Source organism: Tupaia chinensis, unplaced genomic scaffold, assembly GCF_000334495.1.
Source record: "Tupaia chinensis unplaced genomic scaffold, TupChi_1.0 Scaffold145147_1, whole genome shotgun sequence".
NCBI classification, from domain to species: Eukaryota; Metazoa; Chordata; class Mammalia; order Scandentia; family Tupaiidae; genus Tupaia; species Tupaia belangeri.
In genome coordinates, this window is record NW_006205007.1 from 3,066,650 (window position 1) to 3,089,230 (window position 22,581).

General features: G+C 39.4%; 1 long non-coding RNA gene across 1 annotated transcript in view; it reads left to right on the forward strand.

Annotated features, from left to right (window-relative positions):
* LOC102501128 (uncharacterized) overlaps positions 1–21,294 on the forward strand; it is a 64,079-nt gene extending 42,785 nt beyond the window's left edge. Inside the window, exon 3 of the long non-coding RNA XR_337292.2 lies at positions 21,230–21,294. This is a non-coding gene — a long non-coding RNA (uncharacterized LOC102501128). The remainder of the gene's footprint in view (positions 1–21,229) is intronic.
* The last annotated feature ends 1,287 nt before the right edge of the window (positions 21,295–22,581 follow it).

The following is a 22,581-nucleotide window of genomic DNA, read 5'->3' on the forward strand; positions in this document are numbered from 1 at the left end:
TCAATAAATCCTAGTTTTTAAAGGTCATTTTTTTTTTTTTTTTTTTTTGTAATGGGAGATGAGCTGGATGTTTGAAATAATTCTAGATACAGAGGCCCTGCCTTTTTATCTCTACATATCTTTGACACACAGCTAAGCTCTAGTGTAGAAGTATCGAAGCACAACTTCAGGAGAATGGAGGAAACCAAAACTATAGAATCATTCCGAAATAGTGAACATCACAGAAAAGGCAAGCTATTGATACTATGTTAAGCTCAGGATTTTATGAAAGCAGATTGCTATTGAGAGGAGGAAAACGCTGGCACCTCCCAACAATTGACAGTAGTTGGTAAACTATACAACACATTGAGCCTTCCACGTACGATTTTAACCAGCAGCCAATAACTTCAAAACGGTGTGTGTGGGGGGGAGTGAGAGAATTCTGGGGAATGAAAGAGAAAATAGCACAAAAATTTAAAACCGCAGAGCAGCTCCTAATTTTCAAACTACTTTTAAATGTATTTTTCCCTGTGCTTTTCAAACACATTAGTCACACAGAAAATATGATAGGAATTACTAAAGCCTTTTTAATTGATGGAGAAAACAGGATTATCTAGAAAAGAGACTTGCCTAACGCGACATGAGCAAGTTTACGAAGCAGAACCAGAACAGAGGTCTCTGCACGTCTTCTGTCTAGTGGAGACGGGGCTCCTGAGCTTGAAATGTGCTTAGTCCTATTTGAGATACACAGTAAGTATAAAATACACACCAGATTTCAAAGATTTAGTACAAAGGAAATGGATGTAAAGTATCTCATTAAAATTTGTATATCAATTACATTACATTATGGATTTATTGGGTTAAGAAAATATAGTATTGAAATTATTTTCATCTGTCTATATTTACTTTGTGATATATCTATTTCCTCCCCCCACCCCCACAACATCTGTGTGCTTGTGTGTGTGTGTGTGTATGTGTGTGTGTGTGTGTGTGCATCAGGATTTTAGAGAATGGGGAAAGGGGAAGTGTTCTCCATTTTGGTGTGGTCAATCCTTTTTCCTCCATTTCTTCTTCCCATCAGGATTTTAGACATGTACACGCATGCACCTAGCATGTTTTTTTGAGCCACTGAAGCCAGGATTCAAATTATGATCAGTCATGTGGGATCTGGCTCCCTCAGCTGCTGCACTACAGGGGTGGCTCAGTTTTGAAAGCTTATTTATTTAATCCATAAGCAAGAGCGAAATAGACAGAGACACTGCACTTCCACCAGGGTCCTGATGCCACAGTCCGCCTCCAGCCTTAGCCGACCCTAGAACTCGGGCACATACCTGTCTGCCGTATGCAGAGGTCTCCAGGTGTGAACCTGGAACCCTTGCACATTGGTCACCTTCTGAGAGTACAGTGTTTTACTGCTATGCCACTGTACTTTTTAATATGGCTACTAGAAAACTTAAAGTTACTTAGGTTTCGTGCATTATATTTCTGTTGCTACTCTGGCACCCCATCTAATTTTTTTCCCCAAAAAAATAAAAGGAAGAAAGAAAGGAAGAAAGACAGATTGGAAGCAGATCGTTTGTCCTTGAATGCTGAGAATGCATCTCAGTTTAATTTGTTATTTTTTTGAGGGGGGGAAGAATTATTTTATTTTATTTTAGTTTACTCATCATCACTATTATTTTTAAAATTTGAGCAGAGAGAGACAGAATGGGAGAGAGAAGGGGAAAGTGAGAAAGCAAGCTGCCAGATTCAGGACTTGAACCATGATCAGCCATGTGGGAGTCCATTGACTCAACCACCATCCCACCTGCTGGTCCTAGATCTGTCATTTTCAACTCTCTTCAAAAAAAAAAAAAAAAAATCATTGAGCATCTAATGTCTTTAGGGGTGGTTCTAGGCCGTATGTTGATCATGCTTTTGAGTAGTGGGGAAGAGGATCACAGTCGAGGGAGAGAATATTTTTTCTGGAATTCTCGAATGAGATCCACATGGAAGGAAGCATGCAAAGGAAGGATTCACTCACTGGACTTTGGCAGATCTGTTCTACAGGAACCATAAGTACTGTGGATGGGAAGAACCCAGGGTTTCCTTGGCTGGGTTACTTGCTGGTGTCCAGGGGTTTAGGCCTGTGCATGAAGGGCGTGTTCATGGTCTGGTCTACAAACACATCCAAGATAACTCCACCCGCAGACAGGAGACCATTGCCCTGAGGACGAATGAGGGAGGCACATTAAGGAATGGCTGTAGGAGAAATTCAGCTCTGAGTAGGAATAGGGAAATGCTAAAAAAAAAAAGTAATGAGCCCTAAGAACTCTGTCATTGTCTCTCTCTTTTTCTTTAAATTTTTTTAAATTTTTTTTTTTTTTTTGCATAGGACATGCGCGTTTGTTAGAGAGAGTGAGAGGGAGAGCGAGAAATCACTCCTCACAGGGCATGGTCATGCTGCAGTCACCTCTCCTCCATCCTCCTCTGGGCATCTTGGGTACACATGCACACACTCCAGGCGTGACCTTCAAGCTGCCGGGTCTGGAACTCAAGTCGCAGTAGACCATGTGGGAGTCCAGAGCCCTAACCACTGTCATTGTCTCTTAATAGGTACATTGCTGAGTTACACGGATGTGTGCCAAGTTAGTTATAACTTGTTACAGCTGATTTCACGAACTTTTTAAGTTTCTTTCTTCCATGAACAAGACAGAAAGGGAGATAGAGAGAGTGAGAGACTCTCCAGCAGAGAGATCTGTCCCCAGCTCCAGCCAGACCTAAATTATGGACGTGTGTACACAGAGTACTCAGAGAGGGCTCTGGGCATGAACTCAGAACCCTCCCATGTGGGAATGCCTTGTGTTACTGCTGTGCCACCATCCAGGTCTCCAGTTTCATGAGCTTTATGGCAATGCACAACTAATTCTTTCTTTCAAGTTATTTTAATTTCAATTGATTATCTTCTTCAAAATTTTGTTCATGATAGAGCACATATATATGTACCAGAGAGAGCAGAGAGACAGAGAGGCAGAAAGTGAAAGAGCAAGCAGCTCCCTCCACAGGATGAAGTCATGCCATGATCCCTGCCCTTCAGTCCTCCAGCCTGCCAGGATCCTGGGCACATGGTCATATGCATGGTCGGGCATGTTTTCAGTCCTGTCAAGCCGGGAGCTCAAACTGCTGTTGCATGCGACTTGCAGCCCCGGTATATTATGGGCTGTGCCACTGAGTCACACACCTAGTTCTTGAGGAAAGGACTGAACCCACTACTGTCACTTCAACACACTTACTAATGACTGCTGCAGATTCGAGTCCCAGAAAATATTAACATTTTCACAGTAACACTTTTTAAAATGTAGAATGCAACCAAGGAAAAGTGAGTGATAGTGCGATAATTCAAGGTTTGTGCCGAAGAGAGAAAATCTACTTGCATGATATTTTAAATGAGATTCCACTTTAAAAATTCTAGATCTATTTGAAATCTGTCATTTTAAAATTAATAACTGTATTCTTTTAATACAGTCTGTGTAAAGAAACCCACTCTACTTCTGAACACTTCTCCTGCCTTCCCAGATCCATGGAAATTCACTACTGTTGCTGACAAACAAAATGCCACAAGATTTGTCATACAAATCACATTATAAGAGGTTCCAAAAACTTGACAACGTTGACAGTTGTTTTCAGCAAATGGCTGCTTTACTCTGTACTGTCAATGTTGATGTCCTTGTGCACATGTAAAAGAGCAATGTGATTAAGGCAAGCTTGTCCACGCTATATCTGAGCCAAGTTTTCCGTCTCCGCGTGGCACTGAAAGATTGCTCAGCTGTTGCAGATAAGGCAGGAATAGCTAGCAGATTTCTGCCATTTAAAAAAAAAAAAAAAAACTCAACATTCTCTGGGCATGCATTTCTGTAGGAATTTACCAACATCTGCTGCTGACCTAAAGTTTTCTATAGAAATGGCATATTTAATTTATATAAGTAATTTATAATGGTATTGGTCCAGACTCAATTCCTTGGGAAATAGTGAGTTGCCTTCACCTGAAATGGGTTGAAGTTTAATAACATTTATAGTCTCGAAATTGTCATTGGAGCTTCAGGCCTCACACTTTTTTGGCCCAATCTTAAATTTATTTTCTGCATGTTCTCTAAATTATATTTCGGCAGTAAAACTTTTTAGAAAGAAGAATAAAGAGCTGAGAGATTTTGGTGATTCCACAGAAGGCCTACAATTCACACTTAGCTTTTTTTTATAGGCTCTCTGAAAATGTTTGATTTTTGGAAGCTAATTTATTCTGAGAGAATTTTGTAGTTGAATTTTAGTGTGATTTAAAATTGTCATATGTGCTATCCACAAAAGAACATACAGGATTTTGGTATTTCCTGTTGTCAAGGTAACTTTTGATAGCTTCCAATTCTTTTCATCCTGGACATCAGTTTATTTAACATTTTATTAACCACTGCTCATTTTGAAAAATTTCCTCCATCCATATTAGTTGTGCATGGTTGATTTTGAAATACGAAGTTCTTCAGGTAAAAATACAAAACTTAAGTTATTTCAAACCTGCCTCCCGGTTATGCATTTGCTATTTGATTCGTCTATTCTTGTTCTTGGTCACCTTCTAGTACAGCTGCATGCATTAACTGTCTGACTTGTCTTTGAAACTCTTAAGCCACATTCTTTAGAACAGTTGCTTCATGTTGGTTGAAATTCTTGGTGGCACTTTTTTCCATTCACAGGAGCCAGCAGTCACCATAGCAGACACATAGTTTCCAAGAACTTAGGCATGGTTCATGATTCCTGAATCTCAACAATTTCTTACAGGAATTGGAATACCGTGAACAGTATCTGAAACCGTTGTTCTGTAAATTATAATACAAAGTGCACACTTATACTTCCAAGTTAAACTAACATACATAATTTTAAAATATTTTCATTTTTGCAGTTATCAGAGAGACATGATTTGGAAACCTGCTGCTAATAATAATAATAATCTAATCCAATGGCCATGAGCAAGTAATTAGTTAAAGATATTATCTAAACAATTCTTTTAGGAAAAATTCAGGATGAGAAGAGAGGTGTTCTAGAAAGGGTGCTTGCTTTCATAAGGCAATTCTTTTTTTATTCAATTTATAATTTCTTATTTACATCTAATTGTTGTACATCTTCATGGGAACAACATGGGTTTTCAAAGCAGGCATGTAGTGTGTGACAGTCAAATCAAGGATAATACCATAATACCATATTCATCTTTGTCAACTCTTTATTGTCTAATCTAGATCCACATTTTCCTGTGAACACGTTTAGGTTGTACTAAAAATACAACAATTGAAAGTTCAAGTTTTAAGACCCAAATTACTGCCTTTCAGATCCATTGAGGCATCTAAAAAAATGGGTCAAGGTAACAATGCATAATTTGATAAGTTAACAAAAAGTCGCTAATGGAAACAAAATGGAAATCAATATAATTGTGATAACCTTTATGCTTGTCTTATTTCCATTGTCAATGAAACATTTGGGGAAGCAAAAATTCTCAAGAAATACTTGTCATAGCTAGCATCTTTATTTTCACATAGCCAAGGGAGAAGAAAAGAGACATTTCCTTAGGGTATTCAGATCCTCTGATTAAGCAACTGATTAAAAAAATGAGTGGTTTATAAAACAAGAGTCAGTAGGTACAGAAAAGCAAAACGTCTATCGACGGCAAAGAGCATGCAGGCCCAAAAAACACAGGCATGTTCTCTCTGCTTCCAGAATTTTTATCCACAAATATTTATTTTGTAAACTTTTATTAGACTTACATTGATAACAACTTTTTGTACTTCATAACAGCGTACAGATAATAATACATATTTATGAGATTTGTGAAGATATAAGGATATAAGATAATAATATTTATTTATGAGATTTGTGAAGTTCTGGTTTTCGCCTCCCCCCTTAGTTTTGTTTTGTTTTTAATTCTAAAAGGTCATCAGCTGTTTGGGGATCGTTATCCTCTCACTGCCAATAACTTCCCACGGCTTTGGTTCAGTCCGTTTATAAGTATGTCATTGATAGAAACGAAGAGCTCAAGGAAAACAAAACTATTATTTGTATATGGTGATTCAAAAGAAATTCCTTTCTGAGTATACACTTCCAATAATCAAGTTCTTTAATTGGTAAAAGAAGTTTAAAGCATCCGAGTTTACCTCCTGACACCATAGCTTTCAGAAAGTGAGGAAGAGTTCCTCCTCACTGGCTTCTGTGAAGTATCAGAAATGTCTTATGTAACTAGCTCAGACAATTGCACTTCCCTCTAGCCTATCACTCAGCAAGGCCATAAACCTCGTATCTGCAAGGTAACTGGATTTACCGGACGGTATGACTGCTTCTCATTTGCCTCAGAACTTTCTCATGATAATGAGAATTTCATGAGGTAAAAGTGATGCTATCAATCATGCTATAAATATGTATACGAAAGTTTTATTATGATTTTTTTTTTTAATGTGCAAGGTGAAATCCCTTTTACTGAATATTTCTGGGGTTGGAAAATATTTTATTGGTTGCTTGGTTTCTATGTCATTCAGGTATGCTGCAATATATTAGCCAGGATTTGGGACAGGAATTAGATTTATAATAAATGGCTTTCTGTGGACTGGAGAATCTTTTTTGCCCGTGCCCGTATGTCCCCAGAGAGGTCCAGAGTCACTCAGCTTTGTACCAGGGTCTGACTATATAGGAGACTTGCACAGTCAGAGAAGTGCCAGCTAGTTACATGAAATATTTCACGGACGCCTGTGACTACCATTCTCACTTCCCAATAGCCATTGTATCAGGAGGCAAACTCAAATTACCTCTTGAAGAACATGATTATTATAAGTGTATAGTCAGAGAAAGGAATTTGTTTTTTAAACTGTATACACGAATGATGGTTTTATATCATGCATTAACTGTCTGACTTGTCTTTGAAACTCTTAAGCCACATTCTTTAGAACAGTTGCTTCATGTTGGTTGAAATTCTTGGTGGCACTTTTTTCCATTCACAGGAGCCAGCAGTCACCATAGCAGACACATAGTTTCCAAGAACTTAGGCATGGTTCATGATTCCTGAATCTCAACAATTTCTTACAGGAATTGGAATACCGTGAACAGTATCTGAAACCGTTGTTCTGTAAATTATAATACAAAGTGCACACTTATACTTCCAAGTTAAACTAACATACATAATTTTAAAATATTTTCATTTTTGCAGTTATCAGAGAGACATGATTTGGAAACCTGCTGCTAATAATAATAATAATCTAATCCAATGGCCATGAGCAAGTAATTAGTTAAAGATATTATCTAAACAATTCTTTTAGGAAAAATTCAGGATGAGAAGAGAGGTGTTCTAGAAAGGGTGCTTGCTTTCATAAGGCAATTCTTTTTTTATTCAATTTATAATTTCTTATTTACATCTAATTGTTGTACATCTTCATGGGAACAACATGGGTTTTCAAAGCAGGCATGTAGTGTGTGACAGTCAAATCAAGGATAATACCATAATACCATATTCATCTTTGTCAACTCTTTATTGTCTAATCTAGATCCACATTTTCCTGTGAACACGTTTAGGTTGTACTAAAAATACAACAATTGAAAGTTCAAGTTTTAAGACCCAAATTACTGCCTTTCAGATCCATTGAGGCATCTAAAAAAATGGGTCAAGGTAACAATGCATAATTTGATAAGTTAACAAAAAGTCGCTAATGGAAACAAAATGGAAATCAATATAATTGTGATAACCTTTATGCTTGTCTTATTTCCATTGTCAATGAAACATTTGGGGAAGCAAAAATTCTCAAGAAATACTTGTCATAGCTAGCATCTTTATTTTCACATAGCCAAGGGAGAAGAAAAGAGACATTTCCTTAGGGTATTCAGATCCTCTGATTAAGCAACTGATTAAAAAAATGAGTGGTTTATAAAACAAGAGTCAGTAGGTACAGAAAAGCAAAACGTCTATCGACGGCAAAGAGCATGCAGGCCCAAAAAACACAGGCATGTTCTCTCTGCTTCCAGAATTTTTATCCACAAATATTTATTTTGTAAACTTTTATTAGACTTACATTGATAACAACTTTTTGTACTTCATAACAGCGTACAGATAATAATACATATTTATGAGATTTGTGAAGATATAAGGATATAAGATAATAATATTTATTTATGAGATTTGTGAAGTTCTGGTTTTCGCCTCCCCCCTTAGTTTTGTTTTGTTTTTAATTCTAAAAGGTCATCAGCTGTTTGGGGATCGTTATCCTCTCACTGCCAATAACTTCCCACGGCTTTGGTTCAGTCCGTTTATAAGTATGTCATTGATAGAAACGAAGAGCTCAAGGAAAACAAAACTATTATTTGTATATGGTGATTCAAAAGAAATTCCTTTCTGAGTATACACTTCCAATAATCAAGTTCTTTAATTGGTAAAAGAAGTTTAAAGCATCCGAGTTTACCTCCTGACACCATAGCTTTCAGAAAGTGAGGAAGAGTTCCTCCTCACTGGCTTCTGTGAAGTATCAGAAATGTCTTATGTAACTAGCTCAGACAATTGCACTTCCCTCTAGCCTATCACTCAGCAAGGCCATAAACCTCGTATCTGCAAGGTAACTGGATTTACCGGACGGTATGACTGCTTCTCATTTGCCTCAGAACTTTCTCATGATAATGAGAATTTCATGAGGTAAAAGTGATGCTATCAATCATGCTATAAATATGTATACGAAAGTTTTATTATGATTTTTTTTTTTAATGTGCAAGGTGAAATCCCTTTTACTGAATATTTCTGGGGTTGGAAAATATTTTATTGGTTGCTTGGTTTCTATGTCATTCAGGTATGCTGCAATATATTAGCCAGGATTTGGGACAGGAATTAGATTTATAATAAATGGCTTTCTGTGGACTGGAGAATCTTTTTTGCCCGTGCCCGTATGTCCCCAGAGAGGTCCAGAGTCACTCAGCTTTGTACCAGGGTCTGACTATATAGGAGACTTGCACAGTCAGAGAAGTGCCAGCTAGTTACATGAAATATTTCACGGACGCCTGTGACTACCATTCTCACTTCCCAATAGCCATTGTATCAGGAGGCAAACTCAAATTACCTCTTGAAGAACATGATTATTATAAGTGTATAGTCAGAGAAAGGAATTTGTTTTTTAAACTGTATACACGAATGATGGTTTTATATTTTCCTCAAACTCTTTGCTTTTGTGGAAAAGTGTGTGGAAAATGAAAGTAGTGTATGAGTTTATTTTGGTGCAGAAAAATTTTGAAATCCATTATTTTCATAATACACATGTAACGTTTACATGACTTTTTTGAAGATTCTTTTTCTTTATTTTTTAGAGTTTTTTTTGCTAAAGGGGACATGCAATTGCTGGAGAGACAGAGAGACAGAAAGTGAGAAATCAACCTGCATGGGACCAGCAGTTAGCATAATGGCTATGTCGCTGGACTCCCATGTAGCCGACCGCCGTTCATGTCCCAGACCCGGTGGCTTAAATCTCATGCCGGGCGTGTGTGCGTGCGGGCCCAAGATCCCGAGAGGAGAATGGAGGAGAAGGGGTTGTGGTGGGGCCATCTCCCCTGGGGGGTGATTTCTCGCTTTCTGTCTGTCTCTCTCTGTCTGTCTGGCGAGCACACGTGCCCTGTAGCAAAAACCTCCAAAAAACCAAAAAGAAATCATCCTGTAGAGGGATGGGCACACTGCAATCCTTTCTCCTCTGTTCTCCTCTCAGAATCTTGGGCACGCCTGTACACGTGCCTGGTGTGAGTTTAAGCCACTGGGTCTGGGACTCAGATTGTGGTTGACTACGTGGGAGTCCAATGACACAACCATTACACCATCCACTGGTCCCAGACCCTTTGTATTTCTGAGGAATGGTAATATGCAAAAACTTGGAAGAGGGAGTGAAGGTAACTAAGTACATAGTCTTTTTAATTATATGTTTTATTTATCTATTTTTACAAAATTATCAAAGATGATTAGAGAAACTTCAGTGGCCTCAATCACTACAGGATAGTCTAGATTCCTAAGTGTGGTATATGAAGACTTCACGCAACACCTAATTTTCAGATTCTTCTATGCTCCTCCTTTGTAGCTTTACCAAGTTATAAATTACCACGTATTAATTATGTCCTGACCATAGTTGGAGTGTCTTCTGTCAAGAAACAGAAGTTAGTTTCATCCACCTTGGAAGCATGTTCACTCGTTCATGATAGGTTCAGATGACAACTTCTTGTTTTCAAGTTTGCTATAGGGTGAAAGTCGGTAGGTCATTTGGATACCCCTGTTTTTAGCATTTATTCATACAGTTTCACCTTGCACAGTGTTCAAAGGTATGTTTATCTCCTAATCTAGATGGTGAACGTATTGAGCATCGGGATTATATTGTATTCTTTTTGTATTCCTCAGACTTTGCATAGTGCCTGGCTTATAATTGGTGCTATATAAATAGTTGTTGAAAGAGATGTAGCTTTGTGCAATGTCTGTGCCCCAGGGTCTGATCATTAGTGAGAGTCTACCTATCATCGGAATCTCTCATATCAGGCATGATATGACATGATATGACAAATGACACCTCTCCCTGTGCATGTTACCGACATTCAAGAACCCTTACAAGGTTCATTTGCTTTAAATAATGTGCTTGTTTTTATGTATAGTTGCATTTGTAGAGCCAGCATCACCAGATCCAGTACCTTCCCTGCCAGACCAGTAGGTCTGCCTGATGTCAGGCCATGACATTAATCTCTGGGATGTTCCATTGCTGGCACATTCTGGACAAGCCCACTACAGAAATTTGAATGCTACTTTCTTCTTTCTTTCTTTCTTTCTTCTTTCTTTCTTTCTTTCTTTCTTTCTTTCTTTCTTTCTTTCTTTCTTTCTTTCTTTCTTTCTTTCTTTCTCTCTCTCTCTCTCTTTCTCTCTCTCTCTTTATTGTTAGAGCACATGTATGTCAGCCAAAGAGAGTAGAGAGACAGAAAGAGAAGGAGAGAAAGAGCACGTGCCATAGGGAACAGTCATTGCTCTTAGCATCACACTTCATATAGAAGAGCTAATCCAGGTACTTTACAATTCCGGAAGAAGAATCAGCACCAGCCTGTGGTGTGGTGGTTAAGGCAACTGGATCCCACATGGCCGACTATGTGATTTGAGTCCTGGACCCAGCAGCTTGGCTATCACACTGGGCACATGTGCATGTGTGTCTGGGGTACCAAGAGGATATAATGGAAAAGGGATTGTAGCATGGCCATTCCTTCTGGGGGGATGATTTTTCACTTTCTCTCTCTCTATGTCTCTTCCTGATAAGCTCACATGCCCATAGCAAAAACAAAACAAATCAAATCAAATCACTGCACTGAAAAAAGGACTTACTGTGTGTGGGTCCTCTTAGTGTAGTTCTACCTAATTTGGTCTTACTTTTGAATTAAGGATCAATCCTATTAGGCATTCCATGCCTCATTCTCTACTTACTCATTTCTCTCCTTTTTTTCCAGGATATTTTGCCTTGTCTTTGTTCTGTTAAAAACACCATCCTGTTTCTCAAACCTTTAGAGGTGAGCATACATGAAGTCAAGCAGAGTCAATACGTGAACTTAGCATTTGGTATGACTTTGCTAGAGGCACCCCAGCCCCTTACAGATACCGTGAAAAGTTCCTACTTCTAGATCCCTGGGACTGTCACTAGTTCTCCATAGAGATTCCAGACAGGCTCAATCTTCTCTTGATTTCTCATCGTACCTGCTGCTTAGATGCTTCTAGTACCTGCCCTGCCCTGCCAGACCAGTGGTCTACCTGGTCTCGGGATGACCATTACCATCTGGGATGTCCCATTTCTGACACACTCTTGATAATCTGACTATGGAAATTTGAAGTGCTTTTTTTTTTTTTTTTTTTTTGCTAGAGGGCATGCATGTATGTTGGCTGAAGAGAGATGACAAAGATGAGAAGCAGAGAGACAGAAGGAAAGCATTCCCATAAGGAATGGTCATGTTGCAAGTCCTTTTCCATTTCTCTCTGCTGTCAAGATTTCGGGAATGCATGAACATGAACCTGGCATATTGCTCAAGCCGCTGGTTCTGGGACTTGAATCATGCAATTGGCCATGTGGGATATGGCTACTTTAATCACCAGGCCATGGAGTTGGGAGTTAGCTCTGAAGTGATAACTTTTTATCTTTTTTTTTTGACAGGTTTTCGCTATAGGGCGTGTGTGTTCGCCAGACAGACAGAGACAGACATAGAGAAAGAAGGCGAGAAATCACCCCCCAGGGGTATGGTCACGCCGCAATCCCTTCTCCATTCTCCTCTCGGGATCTTGGTCACGCACGCACACGCGCCTGGCGTGAGTTTTAAGCCACTGGGTCCAGGACGCGAACTGCGGTCAACTACGTGGGAATCCAGCGACATAGATTACACTAACTGCTGGTTCCCTGAAGTGATAACTTTTAACAACTCTAAATTTTGTAGCTGGCTCACTGGTAATACCCAGTGAAATTTTCAGAGTGACAGTGGCTTTAGAAGCTCAGGAGAGTAACAAAGATTGTCACAGAAACTAGAATTTTCATGGCAGTGTTGTCCTTTTAGTCCATGAAGTACAATGGAGACAATTGCCTCTATCCAAAGAATGACTCCCCTCTTAAAAAATGCCATGTTGTAAGTTTCTTGACTTGTCTTGCTAGATGTCACAACCCTCCGCACACAGAATTCTTCAGAGTGAAATGTGCCGCTCTGTCCTGCTCAGCCACCCAAGTAAAGGTCCTGCCAGAGGACCTTAGTCTGTGAGCATTGCATTGCTGACTATGAGTTTTGAACTACTGGTATGACCACGTTCTACTTACTAATAACTTACTATTCCGTCTCACACTTGTGTTTTCAATCAAGCTCTTATGGTACAACTTATGTACATTTATGTGCATTCTGCTTGCTGAGATACAATGAAAACACATGGCTCAATTAGTGAGATGTGTGCATTCATGAGGAAAAGCACACTTTCCCGTAGCCTTCCCCCTGTTCCAGGCAAGTTGCATCAGGAGCATATTGCTTTGGAAAAGAATGGTGCCATTTCCTGAGTGGTATGTACTATTATTTAGTATTTCTATGAAGGGGACATTTTATCACTGAGTAACTTTAGCTAAGTTCTACCCTTCATCTTGGTTGCAAAGATCTCCAAAATTCAGTAATTTCCACCATCAGGGCTGTCACAGGTATGCTGACCAGACAGCCACCCCTGAGGACACATTGGAAGCTCTTCAGAATAAAACGTTATACTCATATTTGTCAATTGTTTGAAATTCTTCTATTCATTTCTTGGGGTCTGGAGAGCCTGTAGTCCTAAATGGAAATACCTGTTATAGGGGTAACATGCTAAACTGTGAAGTTAGTACTTGAATTGAAATCAGTAGCCCACTTGGTGAGAGAGGTAGGCCCATGGAAATGGAGTACAGAGTGTCTCCTGGAAGGGATAACAAAGGCAGAGAGGTAGGTTCTGCAAGTGAGAGCTGGAAGCTCTCGTGTGTGTCTCTTATCCTTTACATCTAAGTTTAAAAATCACTCTACCCTAGTTATATAATTAACTTACTGAGTCATCCCTAACTTTTAGAAAGAATTTGAGTAGCTAACAAAGCTCAGGTTTTCGCTATAGGGCGTGTGTGTTCGCCAGACAGACAGAGACAGACATAGAGAAAGAAGGCGAGAAATCACCCCCCAGGGGTATGGTCACGCCGCAATCCCTTCTCCATTCTCCTCTCGGGATCTTGGTCACGCACGCACACGCGCCTGGCGTGAGTTTTAAGCCACTGGGTCCAGGACGCGAACTGCGGTCAACTACGTGGGAATCCAGCGACATAGATTACACTAACTGCTGGTTCCCTGAAGTGATAACTTTTAACAACTCTAAATTTTGTAGCTGGCTCACTGGTAATACCCAGTGAAATTTTCAGAGTGACAGTGGCTTTAGAAGCTCAGGAGAGTAACAAAGATTGTCACAGAAACTAGAATTTTCATGGCAGTGTTGTCCTTTTAGTCCATGAAGTACAATGGAGACAATTGCCTCTATCCAAAGAATGACTCCCCTCTTAAAAAATGCCATGTTGTAAGTTTCTTGACTTGTCTTGCTAGATGTCACAACCCTCCGCACACAGAATTCTTCAGAGTGAAATGTGCCGCTCTGTCCTGCTCAGCCACCCAAGTAAAGGTCCTGCCAGAGGACCTTAGTCTGTGAGCATTGCATTGCTGACTATGAGTTTTGAACTACTGGTATGACCACGTTCTACTTACTAATAACTTACTATTCCGTCTCACACTTGTGTTTTCAATCAAGCTCTTATGGTACAACTTATGTACATTTATGTGCATTCTGCTTGCTGAGATACAATGAAAACACATGGCTCAATTAGTGAGATGTGTGCATTCATGAGGAAAAGCACACTTTCCCGTAGCCTTCCCCCTGTTCCAGGCAAGTTGCATCAGGAGCATATTGCTTTGGAAAAGAATGGTGCCATTTCCTGAGTGGTATGTACTATTATTTAGTATTTCTATGAAGGGGACATTTTATCACTGAGTAACTTTAGCTAAGTTCTACCCTTCATCTTGGTTGCAAAGATCTCCAAAATTCAGTAATTTCCACCATCAGGGCTGTCACAGGTATGCTGACCAGACAGCCACCCCTGAGGACACATTGGAAGCTCTTCAGAATAAAACGTTATACTCATATTTGTCAATTGTTTGAAATTCTTCTATTCATTTCTTGGGGTCTGGAGAGCCTGTAGTCCTAAATGGAAATACCTGTTATAGGGGTAACATGCTAAACTGTGAAGTTAGTACTTGAATTGAAATCAGTAGCCCACTTGGTGAGAGAGGTAGGCCCATGGAAATGGAGTACAGAGTGTCTCCTGGAAGGGATAACAAAGGCAGAGAGGTAGGTTCTGCAAGTGAGAGCTGGAAGCTCTCGTGTGTGTCTCTTATCCTTTACATCTAAGTTTAAAAATCACTCTACCCTAGTTATATAATTAACTTACTGAGTCATCCCTAACTTTTAGAAAGAATTTGAGTAGCTAACAAAGCTCTACCATTCTTCCTGGTTGCAAAGATCATCTCCAAAATTCAGTCACTTCCACCATCAGGGTTGTCACAAGTAGGCTGACGGGACAGCCACCCCTAAGGACACATTGGGAAGGAAGCCTTGGGAACAAAATATATTATTATTTGTTAACTGTTTGGAATTCTTCTATTCATCCCTCAGGGTCTGAAAGCTTGTAGTCATTATATATTCATTAGTTTTTAAAGAATTACAAAAATGCTACAATTTTGTCAACTTTTGTTTCCCTGAAAATAGGTGATTTATCACCAATGACTTCTATAGTTCTTTTCAGCCCTCCAGTCCTGTGATTCTTTATTTTATGATGTTTTCTTTGAAAAGTTCTAAGGATGTTTGACTCTGCTTCTCATCCGAGTCGTAGTGCTGAGGTGACGGCTTATCTCTCTGAGGTGGTCAGTTTGGTTTGTGGTCTTGATGGGAAGAACTGATTCCACTAAGATAACCATTCAGTATTTTTTTTTTTTTTTACAAGAGTTTCAGTTTTCATTTTATTTGGCTTCACACTTGGCATTGTACATAGATTTTCCTGCCTTTCTCGATATTGTATTTCTAAATGTTTACAGATAATGGGACACATTGACACTGTTAAGAGGCACTTCTAATAGCACTTACACTACACTTCCTAATGTTTCCTGCTGTATTTCTGAAAACTCGTGTCAAAAAATATGTTGCCTAGAACTAGGCAGACTGGAGATGCTTGATTTAAAGAGCCCTATCAATATTAGTAAGTACATTTTAAAATCTTAGAATAACTCAGAATTTCTCTAGTGCCTATGAAACATCTAATAAACAGTAAAAAAAAATGAGCATTCAACATCTAAGATTTTTTTTTTGAGAGTTTTTTTGCTATAAAGTGCGTGCGCTCGCCAGACAGAGAGAGACAGAGAGACAGAAAGCGAGAAATCACCACCCAGGGGGATAGCCACACCGCAATTCCTTCTCTTCTGTTCTCCTCTCGGGATCTTGGGCATGCACGAATACGTGCCCGGCGTGAGTTTTAAGCCACTGGGTCTGGGATGTGAACCGCAGTCTACTACATGGGAGTCCAGTGACATAGCCATTACACTAACTGCTGGTCCCAACATCCAAGATTTTTTTTTTAATGGAAAAAATTCCAGCAAAATGGATCAACTTTATAAAACAGCTATTAATTTAATCGACAAAGTGTGTCATAAATAGTAGGTATGGTCTTTGCCTTTTTATTGATTTAAATACAAAGATATTATTTTAGCGATTAATCTGTGCAATTTGAGTTACTTTGCATGTAGAAATCATAGAACTTGTATATCTTAAATATTTAATAATTGAGGCAAAATGGAAGGGGAAGAGGTACTAATAAGTGAATGTATTATATGTAAAATTACTGGTAGCACTGGTAGATTCTTTCTTTTTTGGGGGGGAGGGGGACAGGGTCTCGCCATGCCATGTGCCTCCCACTGAGGCTTCCCAGCTGGAACACCAGGCATTGCCACTAAATCAAGCTCTATTTTGGACAGAGCCTCACTGTGTTGTCTTGCCAGCCCCAAGTGTGAAATTCAGGTGCACATCACTGCACCAGCCTGTAGTGAGGATCAGGAGTCGGACCTGGGCCTCACGTGTGAGCCTCGCCTGGGGAGTCCAGCATCTTAGTGTGTGCCTTCATGGCATGATTCTAATCAATACAACCTTTCAGGCTGACTCCCTGGCCTAGTGGTTAGGGGAGGTGGATCCCACATGGCCAACTATGGTTCATTCAAAGCCCAGCCCCTGTAGTTGAAAAACATGCCGGGTGTGTGCGCGTGCGTGCACCAAATCGGGATGAGTGGAGAAATGAAGGAGAAAGGATTATAGTGTGGCCGTGCCCCATTAAAGGTGCTTTTCCCCCTCTCTGTCTCTCTCCCTGGTGAGCACATGTATCTTGTGGCAAAAAAGAACAAAAACACAAACAACTTTGTAATGACGGTTTCGTAGTGTTCACAAATGAACATTTACTCGTTAGCTATACAATCGGTGTAGTCAGTGTGACTTCTTAAACTTTAAAGGTAAACTGTCAAAGATGTAAAACATTGTAGTCTTTAAATAGCTCTGTTCTTTGAATAACTGCACAGAATCAGCTTTGCAGAACTTATAGTTTTGTTTGAAAAAACAGTCACAAGAAGTCCCTTTTGAGGCAAATGTTGAAATTCTTGACTGAGATTAGAAATGTTTTAGGATAGACTCCGTTCTGTGGGCCTCCAGCTTTACCTCCAGAGTAAAAGCCAATTACATTACAAGCATCAACTCTCAACAAAACGCCTTCGGACTCTGGTGAACAAAGTGAAGTAAAGCCACGTATTTTCCTGTCTGAAGACGGTCGCAGGATCCATAGAAAGAAGACAGGGAACAAGTTTTCAAAGAAAGGAGCTTTGGCCCGCGGTAGCTCGATGACTCATCGTGTCACAGGGCATAATTTCACAGCGACCATTGAGATTTTTGTTATTTTCCTTCTGGGAGAAAGAATAGATGGGTTTATTTTAAGTACTGGGCAAAGGGATCGTTAGTGGGAATTCTGCATGAAACTACCCGAGATGTGAGCTGGGCAGGAATCATTCATATTCTTAAGATAAGTTTGAAATACAAGTATAATTACCCTTGAAGTGCTACTTTGAGCTTTTTTTTAAATTCTTTTCTTTCTCTCTCTCCATTTTTTTTTTTTTTTAACTTTGAGGGTGAAGGAAGCACTTAAAATAATGACTGGGGAAAGTGGTATTTATAGACCAGAGTTGTCCGGCAGTCCCTCTTTTTATTTTCAAGTAAACAGATGACTGTATGTAAAAATCATCCTTCTATATATGTTAGGTGTTTAAAATCTGACTTTTGTGTTTGGAACGCACCTAATATCACCTACAAAGGTCAGTGCTGTTGCCCTTCTCCTCCTTTGCTGGAGAGTCCAGGGAAAACTAGGCTCTGACTTTCTGTTCAGAAACTCAGCTCAGGCTAAGGGGTGCAGAAAGACAGGTCTGTACCATGCAGTCTGCTTGAGATCACCCGGATCCCCACTGGCAGCTCTCGGAGCATTTCTGGGTTTTTAAGCCTCCTTATAGCTCTGACCTGTTGCTGTGAATGAAAGCACTATGTGAAAAGAAGTGCCTCATTTCCCAGGGGCTGCTGTGCAGAGGCGGCGGCCACTAGGTCTCTTCTATGACCATAGCGCTGCTTGGATGTGCTTGCCCGAGAAACATGATTTGCAGCTGGTGGGGGCACTGCTTTATTGCCCATTGTGGAATGCATGCCAAATAAAAACCATCACGATTTGAAATAGGCCATCTTACATGCTTTTCAGGTTACTCAGATGTTCAAACACGCATAACCAACCATCGATATGAGAAATTCTCCACTGAGCTGTTAGCGCATTACAGTCTGTGACTTTTCAACTCAGAGAATGGTACTCATTTCTCTCTCTGACCCATTCAGAACAACTTCTCCTTTATTGCGTTTAGAATGGTGTAACTGAAAGGCAACGAGGAAAGGCAGTATCATAGAGTGGTTCACATTACGCTGAATTTTATTGTAGTCTGACGCTGCGAGTGAACCTTTGGAATCCTTGAAAGCAGCAGAAAGACAAAGCTGGCTTCTAATGGACTGGAGAAAAATATTCTGACATAGTGATAAGTGGGGTGACTTCTAGAAATCGTGACTTGAAAACATTTTCTGAACAAGTGCTATTTCTGTTGTTTCAAATCCTATAACGACATTAAAGCAGCCTGCCATTGGCCAGAACCACTGAATTTCCTTTCCTAAGGGCAGGGCTTCTTCATTTTTCAAGATACAGAGTCATCCACAACATCTCCAAATTTCAACGAAAAAAAGCTTCATCCTTTGTTTTTCTCCAATTATTCTCCCAAACTATAGCATCAAAGCTATTACAAGTAGTTGCTATGACAATATTCATGTTAAAATATGTTTATTCTGCAATTGTAAAAGGGACACAGAAATGGCTTTTATAGTAATGAAAGTTATCATTTTTCATAAAAAGAAATAAATCACATATTGTCTTCATCATTCTGTGCTCCTGAAATACATGGAGTTGTAGATTCTTTAGGTTTGAGTTATTTTGGAGTACTAGACTAGATGTATTTTTCAACTAATATGAGAATTTAGGGAGGAATAATAAAGAGTCTACCCATACAGCACCCTTTCCCAGAATATTCTGGTTTGAATTAGAAATAAACACTCATTTAATAGGACTGAGAAGCTAGACTGAGAGTCACAAATTTTTACAGGATGTCAGGAAAAGAATCTCCCCTTTTATTAATACAAACACAAGCTATTTTTCCTCTTTCCTCTCTTCTACTGCCATGTCCCTGTTCTACACTTCCCCCCAACTAACCTCTTCTGTTGTTGTGCCTGGCACATAGTAGGTGCAGAGTAAATATTTGCCTGTGCAAATGAATGAATGAAGGATGTTCAGGGTACAAGAGCGTCTTGGTTCACTTGAGTCCGCTAGCTGTTAGCAGTGCTCGGTGTGAAAACTGGATGTGTTGTTGACAACTTTCTTTGCTCTTTGTGTGCATAAGCTAAGAATAAATAGCACTGAAGGGAAGGGAGTGCTTCATTCATCGGGGGATTACACCATCATAAACTCACCAGAGTGTACCACACAGAGCCAGCGATCACAGAAGACAGGCAACCCAGGCCCTGTCATTAAATATAGAAGCCTGTCTTGACTGTTTTTATCCAAACAGACTCTCTGTATTTTGGAAATTTCCACCACACTTCCTTTCGAGTTGCTTCTTTACTCAAGATACCAAGACTAGAGCTTTGCAAAAGTAGACTGGGTCAGGGAAGCTGGTGAAATGATGGCTGCGCCTTCTCTCCTTCCCCTGAGGAATTGGTGGTATTAATGCTTCTCCATGACTTTTATGTCTCTGACAAATTTCTCCTGACCCATCTTCCTTTTTTCTGGTTGAGATTTTTGGGGTCTCTCTTCTGTGAAAAGTGGTCTCTCCTAAGTGAAAGTGCCTAATAAAAGAGTGTGTGCAGTTTGCAGTCAAGAGAGCAAGACTAGAAACTCTGAAATTCAGCTACAAGAACTGAGGTGAATGACTAAAGGATTCCTCTTTCTCTAGACTGAATATGTTGATCACATCTCTATCTTTAATTGAATACTTCTATATGGAAACTCGGGTAGAATAGGTAATGTTAGTTGTAGTTTACCAAAAATGTTCCACACTCAAAGGCTCAATAGTTTCATGGTGTGTACGTATGTCTGTCTATGCGTATATGAGTGAGTGTCAGGTGCCATCTTTGTTTTGGATTTTGTTTTGTTTTAAAATATGCAACATTTAATCCTTCTTACAGTTCTTAAAATAGTTTGCATAGTTTTTAAATACTCTAATATTTTAGTTAGAATTTTAAACTGTTTTAAAACAAAAGTGTTTAGCTAGTAAAAAAAAATGTTCTATTAAATAGTTTTAATATTACTAAGTCTCAGCGTGGTGGTGTAGTAGTCAGTAACATACTGACTTACAGCACTGGAAGCCATATAGCTGGTCACGGGTTCAGATCCCTGCACTGGTTGACCTGAAATGTGTTGAGTGCATCTGCACGTGCCCAGGATCCTGAGTTGCTGAAAGTCAGTGGGGAAGGGGATCATGGTGTCATGAGATTCCATCAAGGGCGTCTTTCTCTCTGTCTTCATTCTCTCTTATGTACGTGCTCTCAATAAGAAATAAAATAAATAAACTTTAAAATTACAAAGAAAGCACTAAATAGGTTCTTAGTAAAATATGATAATAGGAGAGAATAATGGTGAGGCCACAGTAAAGGGAGGGAAGTGATTCTGCTGCTGAGGTGACCAGGAGTAGCCAGGTGGAGAGGAGTAAGATTGGAGAAGTTTAGGACATGGTTTAGTCTCAAAACTTTGATGGGTTTCAAGGGAAAATCCATTTGGTGATCTACTTAAATTTCAGTTGCAGTATGTATTCCTTGACTGAAGAAGTCTAAGTGCTGGTCTATTAAAACAGCTCCTTCCTTACCTGCGTACTGATCTTTTGGCAAGTTAAACTCTAGCAGAAAATGCAATCACAAAACTTCTAGGGATTTATATAGTAGGTTTTTATCCCTGCCATATTGATTATTATTTAGCATAAATTGTGCACAAACTTAAGATTTCTTTTTTCAATCTCACAACAGAATGGAATGGAAGAATGTGAAATGCTATTAGACACAGATCCAGCAGTAGAAAATCTTAACTGAGAACTGGAACCAGAAGAGAAAGTAGCCACTGTAAAGGGGACACAAGACTCTCAGTCACAGAATATAGTAGTATTTACAACAAGGACGCAAGATAAGAAAATGTAAAATTGCATTCTAAAATACATTTCTGAAGAGACAAGTGTATTTATTAAACATTTTAGAAATAATGTAATAAAATGGTTAACATTAAAGCATGCTGTTAGTTTCAGTGCTTAAATATTTATTTGGAAGATGCACATTTAGAACACATCTTGCTAACCAGGTGGCATCATGTTTAGAATTGAGACAGTCCCCATTCATTCTCTCAGGGGACCTTCTTTGTTTTGTACAGCCTCTCCAGGCTTAATTCTGAGAGTTTTGTTTGTTTGTTTTAATTTACTAAAGGACATGTGCACTTGCCAGAGTGGCCATGCCACTATCTCTTCTCCTCCATTTCTCCTCTTGGGACTTTGGGCACACACACCCAACATGTGTTTTGAATCACGGTGTCTGGGACTCGAACCATGCAGTTGGTCATGTGAGGGCCAACCACCCTGACCACCATGCCCCTAGCTGGCCCTTCCGGAGATTTTGACACAAACCAAAAAACATTCTGTGGCAGATTGCAGTATATGAAAACACTTTGCAAAAGCACAAGAATTTTATATCTGGGATCTCTGGGATTTCTTCTGGTCTTTATTTGATGCTAGTATGTTCTCTATTACACTAAGGACGTAAGCTGTGCAGACAAACCTATGCAGGTCTTATTAAAATTACAATAAGAAAATGGCATTTGAAGAAAATTTGGGGATCCTGTGGGTATGACCCAAAAAGTGTTTTTTTTTATACTCTATGAAAAATAATTTAGTATGTAAGTAGTATTTTGTAATAAAAGCTTAATTCGTTCTTCTCATGTACTGCCTCTGTAATAAGAGTGCCTTCTTGTCTCCTGTTTAAAAGATGAGAAGGGAACTTGAATGGAACTAAGGAGGCCCTTGGCTGCCCATAAATCTATAGTTTGACCATGAGGGCTGATCACTCTCTGCTCTCCTTATAAAATAAATAAACTTTAAAATTACAAAGAAAGCACTAAATAGGTTCTTAGTAAAATATGATAATAGGAGAGAATAATGGTGAGGCCACAGTAAAGGGAGGGAAGTGATTCTGCTGCTGAGGTGACCAGGAGTAGCCAGGTGGAGAGGAGTAAGATTGGAGAAGTTTAGGACATGGTTTAGTCTCAAAACTTTGATGGGTTTCAAGGGAAAATCCATTTGGTGATCTACTTAAATTTCAGTTGCAGTATGTATTCC